Genomic DNA, 6,718 nt, shown 5'->3' on the forward strand with positions numbered 1-6,718 from the left:
AAAAAAAAAAAAAAAAAAAAAAAAAAAAAAGAAAGTAAATAATTTTGGGTGTACGTTATTCTGTAAATCTAACATACGTGGCTTCTGCTGTGAGCCTGTGGTCCATGGATGACAGATTTAATGGGTCAAAGACAGGTCATGAGCCATCAGTATAGACAAATCACCAGAGTTTAGAAGAATAGAAAGAAAAAGAGAGGAGATTTAAAAGGCTTCATGGAATCAGAGAGTCGAAGAGTGTGGTATGATGCAAAGAGCATTAAGTGGGGGCCAAGAACTCCGGTTCTAGTTCTGGCTTCGTATATCCCAAGTGGACACTCAATTGCAATTGTCTCATTGGCTCAAACTAGAGGCTAAATTTGTAAGTCTAACCTGCAGTGATTTCTCAAAGTCCAGCAATGAGTCAGCAATGTGAACAGGAACAGATAATTGCATATCCCCGGCTTCTGATATACTCACACAAATGATATAATCAGCAACCAGGAACCCATCCAAGATGCCATAATGAATTATTTCAAGTCCTGAGGCATTTGCCAAAAGAGCCACTTCAGTATTTTCTGATTCATAACCAAAGTGACAGACATTTTGATAAATACAGGCAACACCTTTTATGACTGCTCCATGCCTGATTTATAGGTGAAAACTGCTATACAAATTTCCTCTAAAGAGTTCCTATAAAATCCACTATCAAAGGCTAGAAACTGGCTGTGTTTATAAAAATAAGGAAAAGTATACTATTTTTGTCACATATTGTCATTTTGCCAGGTTTATCTTCCAGACCTCATCATTACATGACAGTAGCTCATGTTCACAGTCATACATGACTCCACACGTCTGCTCTCAGCTTAAATCAGTAACATTATTGGAGGAAAGCATTTCTCCTGGTGAAGGATAAGGTAACCACGCTCCTCAAATCACTACCCTTAGTAGAAAACTGTTTTGATTTCTCTTCATTGATAGCTTCCCCCAAAGTGATTTTTTACAATGTAAATAAAATCAAGTGATTGTTAAGAAAATATGTGTTGAAGTCTACCACTCTTTTTTTTTTTTTTTTTTTTTTTTGCGGTACGCGGGCCTCTCACTGCTGTGGCCTCTCCCGTTGCGGAGCACAGGCTCCGGACGCGCAGGCTCAGCGGCCATGGCTCACGGGCCTAGCCGCTCCGCGGCATGTGGGATCCGGGTTCCCGGACCGCGGCACGAACCCGTGTCCCCTGCATCGGCAGGCGGACTCTCAACCACTGCGCCACCAGGGAAGCCCCTCATGATACAACTTTTAACAGATGAGGAATTGCTTCTTACGGATGAGCAAGGGAAGTGGTTTCTTGAGATGGAACTACTTCCGGTGAAGATGCTGTCAAGACTGTCAAAATGACAACAGAGGATTTAGAATATTACGTAACTCTGTTGATAAAGCAGCAGTAGGGTTTGAGAGGACTGACTCCAATTTTGAAAGAAGTTCCACTGTGGGGAAAATACTATCAAACAGCATTGCATATTACAGAAAAATCGTCTGTGAAAAGAAAAGTCAATCAATGCAGCACACTTCACTGCTGTCTTGTTTGAAGACATTGCCACGGCCACCCCAGCCTTCAGCGGCCACCACCCCGTTCAGTCAGCAGCCGTCAGCATCGAGGCAGAATCCTCCACTAGCAAACTAGCAAAAAGATTACGAATCACTGAAGGCTCAGATGATGGTTAGCATTTTTTGGCAATAAAGTATTTTTTAATTAAGGTACATAGATTTTTAAAAGACATAAAGCTATTGTATACTTAACAGACTACAATATAGTGTAAACATAACTTACATATGCACTAGGAAACCAAAAAAGTTTGTGTCTCGCTTTATTGCAGTGGTCTGGAATCCCACCCACAATATCTGAGGTATGCCTGTCCTTACTACCCATCAAGCATTCTGCTAAAGACTCTATAGTATCATGTGTTATGTTGAATGCTCATATCAAACCTATGAGGTAGTTACTACTATTATCCTCATTTTATGGATGAGAAAATAAAGGATTAGAAAGGTGAAGACTGTACAGTTAGGAAGAGGTTTCAAAGCCAGGACTGTGCTCTAATGCTACAAAAGTCTAGTCAGCATTCTGTCTGTGACAAAAAGAAATAAAGGAAGTTACTAAGGCACCACAAGTTGGAGTTTCTATGCCTCAGACATAGCCAGAGCTGCAAGCCCTAAAGCAGTTAGGAGCAGGGGCAGCTCATATAATTTCTTCACTCTTCCCTTGGTCACCACCCAGGCTCTATTTCCCAAGTTGCTACCCGGGAATTAGATTTTTGCTGTTATAAGTAGTTCTCCCCTTGAAGAATTATAATCTTAGTGCGGAACACACTTGGAAGCTGTTGACAGAACCACATCAAGACAGGAGAGGATTTGAAGGGAAACACAGACAGCTGACACAGACACACTAAGAACCTCACACCATCACACTATTTTCATCGCCTTGATCATTCATTAAACCAAACCTAAAGAAAGAGAAGCCAAATCCTTGCCAAGATGTTGTCTTTACAAAGAACAAGTCCTGAACACCACCACATAATAAAACAGACAAGGCCTAAGGGCAAGTAATGAGGCATGGTCCTCTTAATCGTCCTTGTATCACTACTCCTCCCTTCCTAGCACACAGCAGTCGATTCATCAACCAAAATTTACTGAGTGCCTGTCTGCCTGGCTCTGTGCCATATCGTGGAAGTATACTGGTGTAAAAGACAAACAGGGCTCCGATCCTCCCGGTTTAATGTGATGAAGTAAGTTCTGAACACCTTCTATTGCATAAATAAACTTCAACACACTTTCTGTTCATCCAGAGAACCAGCTCCTCCCTGTCTATAGCAAGGTGCCTCATGCTCGGTACTAATGACATTGGAGGTCGGGTAAGTCTTTGATGTGCGGTTGTCCTGTACACTGCAGGCTGTTTAGCAGCACCCCTGACTTCTACCCATCAGATGCCAGGAGCAATCCCCGAGTTGTGAGAACGGAAAATGTCTCCAGACACTGTCAAATATCCCGTGGGGGGCAAAATCGCGCCGGCTGAGAAACTCCAGCCTAGCGCCTTCACAAGGGCTCTCCGTCCCCAGACCTTCCTCCTGTATCTTTCTCCAAATCTCGGCTCAAACTTCACTTCCTCGGGGAGGGCTCCCCGCCCCCTCAGGCTCCGTCGGCTCCTTGGGTTCCGCGCTCCCGTACTTCTCCACCCTGCACTACTGAGTGCTGGCCGAACAACCACCCGCGGGACGTCTACTCCCGGGGCTGCGAGCTCCTGGAGGGCAAGAACTTCCCTCCCGCCGTGCCCTGGCGACCGGCACTGGGCCCGTCCATCGCAAAGGTCCCGCAACTGCTGCGGAGTGAGTGACGGGGAGAGAGCGAGGCGATGAGGGCGGGAGGCCACTGAGACCCAAGGAGGCAAGCGAGGGGCATTATTTCAGAAAGCCGGGGCGTCAGAGACCCAAGGCGAACGACTCAGTCGCTCTGCGCATGCTCTTCGCTCTCCCGCGGCCCTCCCCACCACAGAGGCCGGTCGAGAGTGTCTGAGGCTCCGCCAAGGCTCTCTAGGCAGGGGACAGGGTCTGTCAGTCCGACGGGGGCCCCCGAAGGGAGGAGGACTTACGTGAGCTTGAAAGCGGGCAGCGAAATCCCTCACTCAGGGACACCAACCACTGCGACCACGTCGGCTGCGGACGGCGATTCAGCGCCTCAGCTCGCCTAACGGCCGTTACACACCCGCCAGGCCGCGCGCCTCAGAGCGCGCACTGCCCCGGCCCCGCCCCTTTCTGCCCCGCTACGACCAATCAGAAGTCGGGCCGCGCGGGTGTCCCGCCCCTGCACGCCGCCCTCGGCGCAGAGAACCGACGGATCTCTCTGCGCATGAGCCCGCCGCCGCTCTCTGCCGTTGCCTCTGCCCCTTGGCTGGTCTCGCCTCTGGGCGGAGCCCTGTTCACCCCGGCCTGAAGTGGCCTGCTTGGCCTGTGCAGATGAGAAGCTGGCAGCCAGCGCAGCTCATAGCGGGATCCCACCCAACCTGCCCACCCTCCTCCCATTCCTCACCATCTATCAGTACTCCCACCTGAAGCAGGGGGTGACGTTGTGACCAGGAGTTAGGGTGTGGCCAGAGTCACTGTCTTATCAGGGTCAGGGCTTGGTCTGGATTAGAGTCGGTGGTCAATCTGTGATCAGGACTCAGGTTGAAGGGTAAGGGATCAATCTTGCCTCCCTACTCAAACTCGGTCCCTAGGAAAAGGAACTAAGTTTATTTGCATTAATACATACTTGAAAAATCAGACTGAAATTGTTTAAAAGGAGGAACAAAGCCATCAACCAAAGTACAGTAAAATTCCAGGTATCTGGAAATTCGACTTGGGAGGGAGAGGCATTAAAAAGTTGTGTGATACAACATGATAAATATAATTAACGGTGCTGTATTTTATATATGAAAGAGTAAATCCTGAGTTCTCATCACAAGGAAAAAATACTTTTTTATTTCTTTACTTTTGCATCTGTATGAGATGATGGATGTTCACTAAACTTACTGTGATAATCATTTCATGATGTATGTAAGTCAAGTCATTATGCTGCACACTTTAAACTTATACAGTGTTGTATGCCAATTATAACTCAACAAAACAAAAGAAAAATAAAAGTTGTGTGATTTCTTAACTTTGAAGAACCAGACATAAAGAGTTAATTACCGGACCAAATTCACTCTAGAGGAAGGGCTCTGGGGTTCTATCACTTGCCCTCTCTTATAGTGTTTTAAGGTAAGAATATAGATAGCAGAAAATAACAGATTTAATCGATAATGAATCTGGGTATGATATGATAGATGAATTTAGGGAGTATTCTCTGAAATTAAGACCAGAAGTCTTTATTAAAATATAAATGGTAAGGAGCTTCCCTGGTGGCGCAGTGGTTGAGAATCAGCCTGCCAATGCAGGGGACACGGGTTCGAGCCCTGGTCTGGGAAGATCCCACATGCCACGGAGCAACTGGGCTCGTGAGCCACAATTACTGAGCCTGCGCGTCTGGAGCCTGTGCTCCGCAACGAGAGAGGTCGTGATAGTGAGAGGCCCGCGCAAGAAATAGAGACACAGATGTAGAGAACAAACATATGGACACCAAGGGGGGACAGTGGCGGCGGGGGGGGTGGGGGTGATGAATTGGGAGATTGGGATTGACATATACACACTAATATGTATAAAATGGATAACTAATAAGAACCTGCTGTATAAAAAATAAATAAAATTTTAAAAAAACACACTTGCATATTTCAGTAAGATATATGAATGGAACTATCACCTGACATGACTGAAAAAAGACTAGAGTTGGCCAGTTATGTCCCACCCTAATTTAACCAAGGAAAATGAGAAAATACACTAACTGCATCTTCGTAGTCATGTAATTAGAGCTACTTTCACATGCATTAAGTGTTGTCTGGTGGATTATTTTATAAGCATCTATTGTTACACAGCACAGAGGCTTCTTTAACATGGTCAACTAAATATAATTTAAGTTCAATAGCTTCCTTGTTAACTTCATTTTGTTTCATTCTACTTTCTTTTTGAGATATTTAAGCATAATATAGTCAATGATATTTTTCCCTTATCCTTTAGGATCTATTTTAAATACAGGCAAGGGTTAATGCCTTTATCAAGAGGGATATTTAAACAGTTTCTACTCCAGACTTATAAAGTGAATATGAATTCCCAATGAAATGTAATTAATTGTACTGATTTAATAAGTGTGTGATTTTTATGTACATGAAAAAATAATATGGATTAATCATTTGACTTAATTTTTTTCTGGAGCTATTAAACCATTAAATGACAAGAAGAGATTTTGCAAATTAAATGTTGAGACTGTTAAATTTAATTTTTATTTTGCTGCTTGGAACAACATATTTTCCCAAGAAATTAATTTCTAAATGATCATAGATATCAATAAAAGTAGTATTTCAAAAATGAAACAACAAAAAGAGGCACAGGGCCTTCTTGTGATTTTGTGAAAGTGCCACCTCTGTCAATTTCTAAAGCCTGTCCTGCTTCCCAATCCACACCACCTGCTTCCTGCACGCAACTGTCCTCTCTGTAAGGTCCAAGCCTGTGTCTTGTGTACTATTGAATCACCAGGGCCTAACATAGTAGATTCCAACCTGTTTCTGAATGAATAAATGATAGCATACTGTTGCCTGTATCCACCCTCTATTAGGAAATGGGAGTTAATGAAGTTGGAAATAATTAATGGTCAGAACAATATTATATGGACACATTTAATCCTAATTCTGAAATTAAATAGCTCTTGCCCATTCTGCAGAAGAAAGGAGACTTGGAACTAGTTGGCCAAGGCCCAGCAACTTACCCTAAAATGAGAGTCATGGAGTCCCCATGTTGAAGCAGAGATCATTTGGTCAAATTCTTTCGTTTTACAAATGGGGGAACTGAGACCCATGGAGAACAAAGCGACTTCTCACATGCGCGCACGCGCGCGCGCACACACACACACACACACACACACACACACACACACACACACCATTTCTCATAAAGCCTTGAAGCTTTATGGCCTGATAACACAGAAGAGGAGTCAGACAACATGCGCGCGCGCGCGCACGCACACACACACACACACACACACACACCATTTCTCATAAAGCCTTGAAGCTTTATGGCCTGATAACACAGAAGAGGAGTCAGACAGAGTAGGAAAGTTCCCTGC

Source organism: Physeter macrocephalus, chromosome 3 (assembly GCF_002837175.3).
Source record: "Physeter macrocephalus isolate SW-GA chromosome 3, ASM283717v5, whole genome shotgun sequence".
NCBI lineage: Eukaryota > Metazoa > Chordata > Mammalia > Artiodactyla > Physeteridae > Physeter > Physeter macrocephalus.